Source organism: Pinus tabuliformis, chromosome J (genome assembly GCF_031772625.1).
Source record: "Pinus tabuliformis cultivar Carrire ecotype Pingquan chromosome J, CPIR1, whole genome shotgun sequence".
Lineage (NCBI taxonomy): Eukaryota > Viridiplantae > Streptophyta > Pinopsida > Pinales > Pinaceae > Pinus > Pinus tabuliformis.
In genome coordinates this window covers 1,579,615,921-1,579,630,160 of record NC_142295.1, presented here as the reverse complement: position 1 = coordinate 1,579,630,160, position 14,240 = coordinate 1,579,615,921, and the positions used below count along the sequence as shown (strand labels likewise).

At 40.5% G+C, this 14,240-nt stretch overlaps 1 long non-coding RNA gene across 1 annotated transcript; it reads right to left on the bottom strand.

Annotated features, from left to right (window-relative positions):
• Positions 1-1,189: 1,189 nt before the first annotated feature.
• On the bottom strand, positions 1,190-9,680 carry LOC149233523 (uncharacterized). Its single transcript, XR_016248237.1, has 2 exons — positions 4,928-9,680; positions 1,190-4,486 (listed from the first exon to the last, which is right to left on the bottom strand). It is a non-coding gene; the product is annotated as an uncharacterized LOC149233523 (long non-coding RNA).
• Between the last annotated feature and the right edge of the window lie 4,560 nt (positions 9,681-14,240).

Sequence of the window (14,240 nt, the reverse complement as noted above, 5' to 3'; positions counted from 1 at the left end):
ACTGTTCCCGGCAAATTACTAACCTAACTTGATTTTGCTATTAGAATAGTCAAGCAATCTATCAGACATGAGAAACTTCATATCAGATACATCTGCTAACATCGTGACAACCTATGATACTGTTATATTTCATCTCTGCCAACAACGTGAGATAACTTTTAACAACTGCCAACAACGTGAGACAAATTTGGAAATTTAAATACCCCAACCATTCCGAATACTTTGTTGATAGAAACCATTGTCTCTTCAAATAATCTAATGAGATTGCTCTACTTCTCAATATCCTTTTGATTGATATATGAATCGGTCTTTCATATTGTCTAGGTGGTAAGAACTTTAATTATAATTAAGTACCCTGTTCCCCGTAAATTACTAACTACTTTTAATGTCATAAACGAAAACATATATATAATATATTAAAACGAAAACCAGAATTGCGAACGAAAGGTATTTTGCTATTAAAATAGTTAATGTATCAAATATTGTAAACATAAATATATATTTAAATTGAAAACCAAAAATTGCAACCTAAGTGTAATTGGTATTAGAATAGTCAAAACAATGTATCAGATACATTAAGTTCAATATTACAATAGAAACCATGTATCATTATGACATATATAAGCAGAACCGGAGAAACTTAATCTGTTAAATATTGTAAACATTGGAAACCAAAATTGCAACCTAATTGTATTTTGGTATTAGAATAGTCAAAACAATGTATCAGATATATTAAGTTTAATATTACAATAGAAACCATGTATCATTATAACATATATAAACAGAACTGGAGAAACTTAATATCTTCTAACATCGTGACAACCCACGATACCGTTACATCACACGCCAATCTGAAAGGGAGAACTTTATATTGCCCAAACAACGTGAGATAAAATTGAAAATTTAATGATCCCCAGCCATTTCTATTACCCCCCAATCCCACGCTCCCCTGAACACGAACACCTCACTACTGGAGAAGAAACAAAAATATATGTAGAAAAAATAGCAGAAGCAGTAAACATTACATGTAGACAGAATATCAGTCTCCACGGATGCGTTTCTGATGTCAATCTCACGCTCGCCTGAAGATGAACTCAGCTCGCTTGCAGAAGAGAAACAACAGACGGCTTCAAGGGGAGAAACTACATAACATATAGAAAGAATAGCTAAAGCGCTTTTTATCCATGGATGTCTTTCTAAAGGCAACCTCACGCTCGCAAGAGATCAGATAAAACACGAACTCGCTCGCCTGAAGATGAACTCGCTCGCTTGCAGAAGAGACAACGGAGGATTTCAAGAGGAGAAACTACATAATATATAGAAAGAATAGCAGAAGCACTTTTTCTCCATGGATGTTTTACTTGAGGCAATCTCACGCTCACAAGAGAACCAGATAAAACACGAACTCGCTCGCTTGCAGATGCAATTCTTACGGCAATCTCACGCTCGCCTGAAGATAGAATCGCTCGCTTGCAGAAGAGAAACAATAGACGGTACACTATACAGGTCAGGTAAATAAAGAGAAGCAGTTATGTTTTGGAAAGCCTCAGAATGCAAACATCCCAACTCGCTCGCTTGCAGATGCATTTCTCATGGCAATCTCACGCTCGCCTGAAGATGGACTCGCTCGCTTGCAGAAGAGAAACAACAGACGGTAATAAAGAGATGCAGTAATTTTGGAAAGCCTCAGAATGCAAACATCTACAACGGCCTCGAGAGGAACATAAAACCACCATTCCAACTTATTAATTTCATCATCTCATTCAATGCTTTGAGAGTATGAACATCTTAATTCATTTCATCATCCCATTCATTTCATGGGAGATTATAGAATCTGAACATCTCACAAACATAATACCTCGATTAGAGATGAAGAGCCACTGGCATTGAAGCCGTATCCAGGAATACTAGAGCCATGATCGAAGATATTAGAGAAAGATTAAACAGGAGGATACACCAACTTGAGCCTAGGTAGAAATATAAGGAGCTAGTCAGAAGTAGAGGATATACCAACTTACACCGTATCCAGTAATACTAGAGCCATGATCGAATATATCAGAGAAAGATTAAACAGGAGGATACACCAACTTGAGCCTGGGTAGAAATATAAGGAGCTAGTCAGAAGTAATAGATGATATACCAACTTGAGTCTGGGTATAAATATAAGGAGCTAGTCAGAAGTAATAGATCCAGCGCATTAGAGGGCATGTGGAACTCACAGTACACAAAGCCGCTCCGAAGTCACATGTAGCACAAAAATTCAATCATAGCAGAGGTGAAATTAATGGCGCATGCTGGCGTAACTATCACAAAAATACTGATGATGAAGTCACGAGGAAATCATAGTAACGAAGGCCACCACTCTGAATGGTTATGATCAAAGCCAAGTAGCAGAAGAACCTACTCATATGCAGATGCAAAAATAATGGCCGCCAGCCTGAGGGCATATTAACTACAAAAGGCCACGACGAATACCGGTCTCACATGACATCTGGGAGCAAGAAATGTTTTAGGAAACAAACATCCATGCGCCACACCAGCTTATTTCTTGGGCTTTTTCATTTCATTTCATCAGGGCTTTTTCATTTCATCACAGAAAGCTGAAATAGAGACATTCTAACATATGTGCTGACTCAGAGAAGGCACCCCTGGTGACTAAATGCGGAAGAAAGCACCACTATGGTACTCAATGCAATATATAGATGATTGAAGGCATTCCGCAATGGTACTTGCGGTACAATATAAATTAGAAGCAGATATGCAACCCAGAAGTGATGAGATGGGTGACGAAGAGCAATATCCATTGCTTAGAAGCATGTAATCAACCCAGATTGTGACACGCCCACTTGCAAGAAGTAACACGCTCGCTTGAAACAGCGACAAAACGAAGCAGTTATCTTGCCCAGGAAACTATCTTGAAGATGCAACCATACCATGCAGCCAAGAGCCGATGTAGAAATTGATGACCATGTCCATGTTCAATCCAGAAGTGAAAAGAATGCTTGGAAGTGCAACCGTACCATGTAATAAGTGCCAATCATAAGTTCAATGAACATCGGAAGCAAGACGTCAACAGAATACAGTACAGTGGACGCCAATGCAACAAATGAGAAATTATCAATAACATTTGTTGCAGCCTTGGGACTTACAGAAATAAGGGCAAGGTACAAAATAAACATATCAATGGTTCTCTGTGACTTGGGGATACATGTAGCCTCTAAATCACAAAATTAGCAACATATAATCAAGGTGAAAATTCAAACAGATAAGTGTACCGATAGGTAAAAGAAAAAGTGAAAAGTGAATTCTGTACCGAAGGCTTTCAGGCGTTGGAGGACGAGCTCTGATAGCTTTCATAAAGTGTCAAGGAGGAGCCAAAAGCAAAATTCAACCATATACCGAAGGCATTCGGGCGCCGGAGGCGTTGGAGGACGAGCTCTGATAGCTTTCATAAAGCAGTGTCATTGAGGAACTAAAAGCAAAATTCAACCATGTACCGAAGGCATTCGGGCACCGGATAGACGAGCTCTGATAGCTTTCATAAATTGAACTTTCAATGAAAAACATGTAGTGCTTTGCCGCTACAATAAATTCACTTGTCACATGATGACAAAGATACTAAACAATTAAAACCATTACACCTGCAAAATGCAGGCCCAAAACGATAATATGGCGACTAGGTGTTAGCAGTTAAACACACTTCCACTGAAGGACTGATCCAGACGTGATATGCCCCTGCTCATCCTCTTGTCCTAGTTTCACATGACTGACGTAATATGCCCCTGCTCATCCTCTTGTCCTAGTTTCACATGACTGGCTCATATAATAACGAACAAAGCTGCTTAAACATATAACTGCAACTAAAGACCGCTTTACCAGCTAATACCATGGATGATGTTTACGATTCTTCCACCTTTCAATCCACTGTCCTGCACAATTTATGCCTAGGACTGCAGATTGTGGAGTATAATCACAATATTTAACCGATTAATAAAGACACAATTTATAACTACAGCTTCAGATTGTGGAGTACAACCACAGAAAATAACCTAAATACAAATAGACAGACTTATGACCAGGGCTACAGATCATAGAGGAAAAGCATAGCCACAAAAATACCACCGATATAGACGAACTAATCCTATAGTTATCCATCAAAACACACAATAAAGAGTTTTAGATCTATAGACCTGCGATAATCCGTCATATGGTAGTTAGTTGACAAGATTTCAAGAGAATATTCCGCTTTTCTATGATCAACGCGGAAATATGTACCCTGCAGCCCAAGGACCAATTTTTCCCCAAATCAGGCAGAGCAAATAGTAGAGACAGCTCTAAAGCCAAATAGAACCATGTCAATATAACACAACAAATATTCGACAGCAAACCCCCTATATAGATCCTGTAGCATATCCCCAATTATTGAATAAGTTGGGAGAAATCAATCCGCTTTCTACGATGGAATTCCAAGTTTAGATGAAATGCCCTGCAGCCCAAGGATAAATCATCGCTCAAATAACATATGCCAAGGACCAATACCGCCAATACTAAAATAGTCACAACGAACTAAAAATAAAACTAACAAATACTCAGCCACTATAATACACGCAATTTCACTAGCCAATGGTGCGGACGGTCTTGTGCCATCTAACACCCCATCTTCAGATCCAGTGAAGCAGATAGATCAACAAATGGAGACAGACAACTTCCGCTTAAAGGCCCTGTTATCAGCAACTAAAAGATTGTGCTTCTTTATTGCACGTAGTAATAAAGCATATGCCATACACAGCCCACTAACGAAGAAAATATAATTAACCTTGTAATTTACAGAGTGAAGCCGTCCATCTATTTTGATCCTCGAAACACAACAGAAGAAAAAAAAACACATTTAGCCTAATCACTTACAGAGTGAAACCTCGAAAATTACCTAAAAGAATGCCCTAGACATTAAAGAATGCCCTAGATATCTGAGTAAGAAAAATCGAGTCGCCTGCCATCTCCATTTCACCACTCAAGAACCCCTTAGCCCAGTTCACATCTCATCATAATCGGATGTAGCATGTTAAGATGTTACAATATATGATAGTAGTAACAAAAAAAGAGTACAGAAACCAAGGATAGAGAACATCAAAAAATGGAACAATAAAAAGTACTGAAACTAGGGACAGAGAGCACCACTGAGGAAAAATGGAACAATAAAAAGTACTGAAACTAGGTACAGAGAGCACCACTGAGGAAAAACCGTATCCTGGGAAATACCCGCCAGCAAAGCTATTTAGAAACGGACTGGAGCAAACCAGAAGCAAGACGGAAAAGAAAAAAGAAAACCCTTTCCCCCCTTCCTAACATTAGGACATCCACCGCATTTCCCTTCCATCCCTGCGAAGGGAGGAAGAGTTGGAAAGAGGCGAATGAATGTGATTTCATTGTGTAGAACTCATCAATTTATAGGCGGAGGGGGATAAATGGACGGTGAAGATGAAACGGTGGAAGAAGATGGACGAAGGTGATCAAAACGCCAGCTGGAAAAGAAAAAGATGGCATGGCGTGCACTGGATTCAATCCTTTTGTTCCACCGACTTATTTTAATTTCAACGTCAGCGCTGATTGCAGAGATATGTTACGTGTTGCATTGAGCATCTCTCATTGCCATTGTTTAGAGGTCTTTGCGTACACGTAACCTCTATAGTTGCAATCAGAGGGTAAGTTGGAAAGCGACTATTGAATAAATAATTTTAAAAATTTTAATGGGCGATATAGTTACACGAAGCAATCTATCTATTTTAAACAAAAATAGTATTGTTATAATACATATGTAGGTTGGAACGTGATTGCAAAATTATTAAAAAAAATTCCAATGCTACCTTTCAAGGGTTTTAATGGATGGTTCTAACTTTAGTGGTAAAGTAAGGGATCCTAATTCTAATAAATTTGTTTCAACAATTTTTACATTTAAGGGCTTTTGTTTTAACAATATTTATATTGAAGGAGTTTTATTTGTATGTTTGGGATGAGGAGACAATGTTTATTGAAGGAGTTTTATTGGTAGGTTTGGGATGAGGAGACATCGTTCATTTAATTGTATTTTTTTATTTTTGTTGATTTCTAGTAAAAAAAATTTGATCATGTGGCAGTAGCGATGATCTGTCTCTATTATGGTACCTAGATCTTTTACATCTGATTCGGCCAAGTCAAGTCCCTTGACAACCTGTCTCGCTTGAGTTTAGCCCTCACCTCGGTTGGAAGCTTGTTCCACCCACTTTTCCAAGCACAGGTGACCACCGGTCTCCCATATGTGTGAGCATGTAGCCATGAGTAATAAAGAATCCCAACTCTTCAATTTTCACTAGCGCAACACTTGGCGGAAGAGACCAAGCAGTTAAGATTCCCTCCCGAATGAGTAAAGGTTATCTTCACTAAAAATTTTGGCAAATGCTTTGTGCTCCAAATCCTTCTTAAGGTTCGGCTTGAATTTGGAATTATCGACAGAACTGAGAAGATTTACAAGAGCTTTTAATTTTATTCCTCCAGTAGTGGCGTTCACATGCCTGTCTGATTCTCCATAGATGAAACTCACTAAAGACTTATGTGTTTCGCTGGACTTGCCTACGCTCATTTCATCTGGATAATGGTATTTTGTGGAGCTTAGTGGACTATTCAAACGAGATGAATGCAAGGAATTCGGAGTCAAAGGAGCTCATATGTCTTCTATTAATGTATCATCAATCTCCATAAACTTCTTACCCAAACACAGACATTTGCACCCAAAGCCAGGAATACTCCCTTTCTAGTCACCCTTTTTGCCTCTCTTGAAGGCAACTTATGGAGCGGAGGTGTTACAGAAACTCTAGCCAAACTGGAAAGAAATCCAGAATGGTTGTTCATGCTAGCCTGTGAAGACATTGTTGGGGTTGTTCCTCCAAGAAAGGATGTCGATATGAAACCGCGACTAACATCTATAGAAGTAAAGACAGGAATTTTAGGACGAGATGCACGAGAATTATTTAACATATCGTGAACCAAAAAGCCTCTTCTCTTTTCCTCTAATTCATTAGTTTCCTCTTTTGCATCTTCTTCTATCTCTTCATCGCTTTCCTCCTCCTTTTCTTCCTCTTCTTCCTCCTCTGTTTCCTCTTCATCCCTCTCGGTTTCCTCTTCATCCCTCTCACTAGCAGTGTGGCTTTTGTCATATTCAAGAGTTTTTATTTCTCCCTCTGTCTACATGTCTTTGAAAGTTTTCCATGTAATAGGGAGTCTTACAATTTGGAGGGCATCTTCTAGGATGAGTTTGATTAACCCATGATGGGCTAGATGTTGATGTTTTCCTTCCTGCACCTTGATGCTCGTATCTATCACTGATTGGAGAAGAAAGTAGGGTATGCTTAGTCTATTTTGAGGAGGTGTGTCTTCTCCAAACCTCAGTTCTTGGAGAAGCCTGAAATGGTATCCATATACCACACTATATCTTCCTTCACATGATATATACTTAATGAGGTGGTAGCTAATTTCATTCCAAGGATATGGCAAGCTTTCTATTCTGGCCCCATTTTTGTCTTCCATTCCCTCCTCTCCTTCCAAAAAGAATTTCTTCTTTGCAAGTTGGTTGCTATCCTTGTCTTCCTTTCTCCAAGGCAACCCTAAAGGAAGTGTGGTGATTATGCCTATGATTTCAAGGGTGATTTCTACTAAGAGACCTTTCACCATAGCAATGGCATGGGTCCTAGTTAGTGGTATGAGTGAGAGAGAAAAGTCTCTGGCCACCTCATCATCGTATCCCCTCATTTTTTCAAAGAAACCCATCCAATTGTGCCTTGTGAAGATCTCTACTACAGGAGGGTGCTGATGAATTCTCACTGTGTTTGTGGGTTCCCTCTTGTTAAATCCCCTTGTCATTTTTCTCTGATGATTGTGGAGGCTTGTATGGGTGTAATTCCAAATTCTAATGGGTGAGAGATTTTAAATGACAATGTTGTATATAATTCCCCTAGACTGCAATCTCCTTAACCAAATGGAAGGTTTTTCTATATTTTTTTAACTTGGAAAATGTGGGAAGGTATAGCTCCTACCTCCTGGTTACTACCTAATGAAGCCAACCTTTGATTTTTCCTCTCTAAATGCCCCACTGCCAATCCTGTAGATGACTGCTCTGTATCCTGTAGGATCTCCTGTAGGATCTTGTAGGTGCTCCTGTGCTGAAAAACTGCTCACTGTCTTTCCTGTAGACATTGCTTCAAGAGCCGAGAGCAACCTTGCTTCGATGTATCCTCGAGATTGTGAATGCCTCCTATGCATGGGAATCAGTGTTTTATTTCCTCATATGGGTGATTGTGTGGGATGGTGTGTTTGCGACCGAAGTACGAGCACCCACTTTTGGACCGTTGGTCCCACTACCACTTCATCATTCCTCCTCACCTCGTAATCATCTCCCACTTCGGTCATCCGTAACTTAACCACTTTTGGCCTCATCTCCTCTTTCTCATGATTTGACTGTTGTCATGTGTGTAATGAACTAACAGTATTCTCCTCGTTGATTGACCAAAGGTGACTAAGTTAACTGGCCACCTTTGCTTATAAAACCAACTCTTTCACAAATCTACATTTTTTATCATATTATGCTAACGAGAGAGCTTAAGCGAGATGACATACATGTGGTAAGATGCCTTGATGTTGCTTGTTGGAGAATGATGTCCTTGCTATGTATTTGCTGCATTTTTTTTTTCCTCCTTTGATGCTTGTTTCCCTTGATGTGCAGGTATTGGAGGGTGATGCTGATGATCCTGCTGCTACTGCTAAACCCTGGAGGAGCTTTCTTGACAATAGGATCTCTATGCTGAAGATGACTGCAACCTGTGAAATTTCTTTTTGTGGGACAAATAGCTACAGGATTTCCTACATGAAACCTACAGGATGTCATGTAGCTGCCTCTACCCTAAATTTTTATTCATTCCTTCATTTATGGAGCATGAGGATTGTTGTCCTAAGTAGAGAAGGGGTCCAGTGGTTGGTAGGTGAGAGGTATAGCATTCAGGTATTATACCCTTGTCCTCTGTGCTTATCCTCTTTTATTTTTATTTTATTTTTTCTGAAAATTGTAATCTTTTGAAACAAACTTATTGGATGAATGCAGGGGTAATCATGGTGGTGAGAGGCATGGTGATGAGGTGGTGAAGTAAACATTTTATTTTTTTGACACAAGCAAGTCATCCCCTTGCTCTAGGGTCACTTTCCTTGGGATTCCCAAGCCACTATAATTCTTATAGGATCATCCTGCAGGTTTTTAGGGAATCTTGTAGGTTTACAGGGAATCCTATAGAAAACACAGAACCCGTGCAAACTAAGCTAGATGAGTTCATAAATGGAGGGAATGATCGGATGAAGAAGAATATGGAATGGAGGAATGAAAACATGAACTGTATAGGTCCTTATGCTCCTCTCTTATTGCTCTGATCCTCCTCTTGTTGACCTGCAAACAACATTTTCAAAGTTTTTATTTTATCTCCTTTTTTTTTTTTGAAAACAACTAGTCTGCCTCCAAGAGGTTTTCATCCTAGCTCCTTGCTCTGGGTGCCTCAAAAGAGGTTTTCACCCACAAATATTTTTATCCCCCTTTCTCTTTTTTTTTTTGACACCATTGGGCCGCCTAAAGAGATTTTCAACTGACAGTGGGACTCAGGTGCCTCATGGAGGTTTTCACCTAAGTCTTTTTTTTTTTTTTTTTTTTTTTTTTTTCAGTGACTTGTTTAGGTAGAAGCTGAGACTTTCTCCACTACCATCACTGTCTTGCTGATGCCATTGATGAATTCTTGCTTTGACAAGGGCTTCTTGTAGACCTTCAATTTGTGCCCATTGACAAGTAAAGGAATAGTCTCTGCATCAATGGTTCTTATCTGCACTAAACCATTATCATGACATTTTTATATGACATAAGGCCCTAACCATCTAGTCCTTAAGTTGCCTTTAAAATACTTGTATTTGGAATCATACAACAAAGCCTAATCACCTTCTTGAAATTGTTTGTCCTTTATGTTCCTGTCATGCCAGATCTTCCTTTGAACTTGAGTCACCTCTGTGTGCAAGAGGGCTTGTATTCTAAACTCATCTAACCCATTCAGCTGGAGCAATCTCTCTTGTTGTGCCCTAGTGAGATCTAGATCTAGTTGTTCTACCATTCTTAATGTGTTGTATTCAACTTCAATGGAAAGCAGGGCCTTCTTCCCATAGACCAACTCATAAGGAGTGAATCCAATGGTAGTCTTCCAGGTGGTATTGTAGGCCCAAGTGACCTCAACTAATCTATCTACCTAGTCCTTTCTGCTGTTGCTAATCACTTTAGTCAGAATTCCCTCCAGCGCTTTGTTAGTCACCTCCACTTGCCCATTAGCTTGTGGGTGGTAAGGAGTGGATGTTCTATGCTTGATATTGTACTAGCTTAACAAATTTTCAATCATGTGAGATGTAAACTGACTGCCTTGATTACTGACCAGTTCTTTAGGGTACCCAAACTTATAAAATACATTTTCCCTTAATAACTCAACCACTTTCTCCTCTATTGCTGCTTTGATGGCCTTAGCTTCAGCCCACTTGGTCAAATAGTCAGTGCACATAATGATGTACTATTTTTGCCTGGATGGAGGGTCAATGGGTCCAATGAAATCCATGCCCCACTTGTCAAATGGCTCGAAAGTCACTTGAGATTACAGAGGCATTTCATCCCTTGGGGTAGGTTTTCCCATCCTTTGGCACCGATCACACTGACTAGTATACCTCCTCACATCCTAGTGAAGAGTGGGCCAATAATAACCAGCTTGTAGCACCTTGAATGTTGTCCTCTTAGCTGCAAAGTGACCTCCATAAGGCCCATCATGACAGGTCAAAAGGATGTCAAAGACTTCCTCCTCCCTAACACATCTTCTCAGAATTTGATCCGAGCCTAGTTTGAAGAGGTTGCCCCTAATCCAAGTGAATGGGGTGCTCTTCCTCACAATCTTGCTTTTCTCTTTGGAGGACAAGTTCGGTGGAAATTGTGCAGACACCAAGTAGTTTGCTATGTCAGCAAACCATGGAGAGAGAACTGAAATGGTGAATAAGTGTTCATCCAGTAATTGATCATCAACCATTCCTTCCTCCCCTGCAGGCAAAGTTAATTTGGATAAAAAACAAGCAACAACATTCTCCTTGACAGGCTTATCAATAATAGTTAGATCAAATTGTTGTAATAAAAGTAACCATCTAATAATCTGGGCATTCACATTGGGTTTATTCATCAAGTAATTAGTTGCAACATGGTCAGTATGTAAAAATGTTTGGTAACTTGTAATGTAATGCCTAAATTTGTTCAATGAATGCACAACAGCTAGGAGCTCCTTTTTAGTCACTGTGTAGTTCAATTCGGCCTTTGACAGATTCTTACTGATGAAGTAAATGGCACAAGGTAACTTGTCATCTATCTGGCCTAGAGCTGCTCCTATTGCTTTGTGAGAGGCTTCAACATGGATATGGAAAGGAAGCGCCCAATTTTGGCCTTGGAGAATAGGTGCAGTGATCAACTTGTCCTTCACGGTATCCAGGGCCTCTTGACAGCTTTCTGACCATAAAAATTCAGAGTCTTTGGCCAATAACCCAAACAAAGGAGAAGCTAAATTGCTGAAGTCTTTTATAAATCTCTTATAGTATCTAGCTAAACCTAGAAAACTTCTGAGATCCCTCTATTTTTGCAGATGTGGGACCCTCTGGATGATGGCCATCTTATTTGGGTCCACCTGCAATCCTTTCTGGGATATTGAGTGACCTAGAACAGTCCCTGCAGTCATCAAGAACTCACATTTTTTGGGACTAAGGGACAAGTTCATTTCAATGAATTTGTTCAGCACCTTACCCAAGTTGGACAAAGCCTCCTAGAAGTCACACCCATAGGGTGTAAAATCATCCATATAAATTTCTACTGCATCATGGACTAGCTCGGCAAAGATACTCAGGACTGCTCTCTAGAAAGTGGCAAGGGCATTTCATAGGCCAAAAGGAAGGACCCTATAAGCGAAAGTACCCAAGGACAGGTGAAGGTGGTTTTATCCTGGTCTTTCGGGCTAATCTGGATTTGATTGTACCCGCTGAACCCATCTAGGAAAGAGAAAAACTTTTTCCCTGCTAGGCCATCTAGCACTTGGTCAATGAAAGGTAGAGGGAAATGGTCCTTCTTTGTTGCTTTGTTTAACTCTCTGTAATCGACACAAATCCTCCACTTCCCATTTTTCTTTGGAACCAACACCAAAGGAGAAACCCACTCACTGTCTGAGATAGGGTAAATGAATCCTGCATCCAATAGCTTTTGCAGTTCTTCTTTGACTATATCCTTGAGAGCTGGATTCATTCTCCTTTGGGGTTGTCAGACTGGTTTGCAACCTTCTTTGATATAAATGTGGTGAGTACACACCGAGGGGTGCACTCCCTTCATTTCCTTGTAACTCCAAGCAAAGGCATCCAGATGTTCCCTTAGCATGTTGCACAATTTTTCTTCTTGGTGTACAGAAAGAGAGGGGTTGATTTTCAAAGTTCTTTCAGGGCTGAATTCTATGGTTTTGACATGGGTAGGGTTTGAATCAGCTAAGCATAGATCAATATGATGGTTGCTCTTGGTTTCCTTTACTACTTCCTCTAAGGACAAAGTGCTGGGAGTTGGACTTTAGAGTATGTGTTCAATCAAATCATCCTCATCTGGTTGTCCTCCTCCCATGGTTGTTTCTAAGGTATAGAGTTGGGTTGAATAGACTTCATATTCTTCCTCCTCTTCTAGCCATAAAGGTAAGTCATGTTCTAGAGATGGCTGAGCAGGAGGGTAAAAGACTAATTGCTTGGACATATGCCCATTTTGTATAGCCATATTTCCATCCCTGTAGCTGATGTAGGCATCGATAGTGGCTAACCAAGGCCTCCCGAATATGAGAGGATAACCAGTAAGCTTGGCCTTAGGATGGAGAACTAGGAAGTCTGCAGGCTACTCCCAAGAGTCAATGGAGACCATCACATCCTCAACAATCCCCTCAAGGGTCACTATGGAACGATCTGCAAGTTGCAAGACTGTTGTCATCTTTCTTAATGAACCCTAGAGATTGAGCTTGAGCATGGTGTCCTTAGTCATTACATTAATGGCAGCCCCAAGGTCAATCAAAGTGTGTGGGACAATGGTGCCATTGATGTGCACATCTACTACAGGGCTTCCAGGGTCCAAACACTTTGGGCAAACTACCTCCCCCAGCATTAAGTCGGATAGCTGTCCAATGACATTAATGGTAGGGCTGTCTCTTTTTCGCCTCCCTAGATGTTTGAAACGCTTCTCTTTAATAAACTTGTTGTAAATAGGTACATCCTTGATGGCTTGGAGAAGTGGAATTTTGACACATAGATTTTTCAATTCACCCAGAAGTTCATTCTCTTCTAGGGTAGGCTGGACTGGATGAGTTAATCTCTCATGAAAGGGTGGTGGATTCACTCTAGGCATGCTTTCCTCTCTTTCCTCCTCACTCTCCCTAGGTGGAGGTGGAGGTTGGTTGTCCAGGACTACTCTCCCAAATCTCAGGTTGATTTCCTGAATCTCCACAGCATAAGTAGGGTAGGATGTCTCTCCACTATACACTTGTTGTGTCTGTCTGTTGTTCGGGTTCAGATTTGGCTGGGCAGGCATTTGAGGTTGTTTAGGTGGAGCAGGGTGTAAAAGTTGTGGTTGAGTAGGAGGTGAAGGCAATAAAGCTAGAGCATTGTTGTATGGGGGCCTCCACCCCTGGGGTGGTGCATTCCACTGAGGTTGTGGTGGAGTATATGGCTGAAATGATTGGCTGGTCGGCTGGGAATGGTACTGAGGTGAAAAAGACCAAGGAGGAGGTGTAGACCAGGAGGGATGAGCAGGGGGGCCCCAAGAGGGAATGGATGTGTTTTGGTTAGGGTTGTAATATGCATGGGATGACCCTTGCATGCCCTGCTGGTATGGCTAAGGCCCATGAGGTCTCCTTTGATTTATGTAGCAGAGTTGTTCAATCACCCCTTCAGTTCCCTGATACACAACTTTTAGTCCAAGTAGAGAAGGGCACTTGTCTTTGGAGTGGTTTTCTTCACAGACCGAGCAGATTTCAATAAAATTTAATGGACATTCATTCCTAGGGTGCCTCCTTGTGCATCTAGGGCAGAAGATGGCTAATGCTCTTTCTACTTCCTCCTGCTTTCTCTTGATGTGCATAGTGTCCATCTGT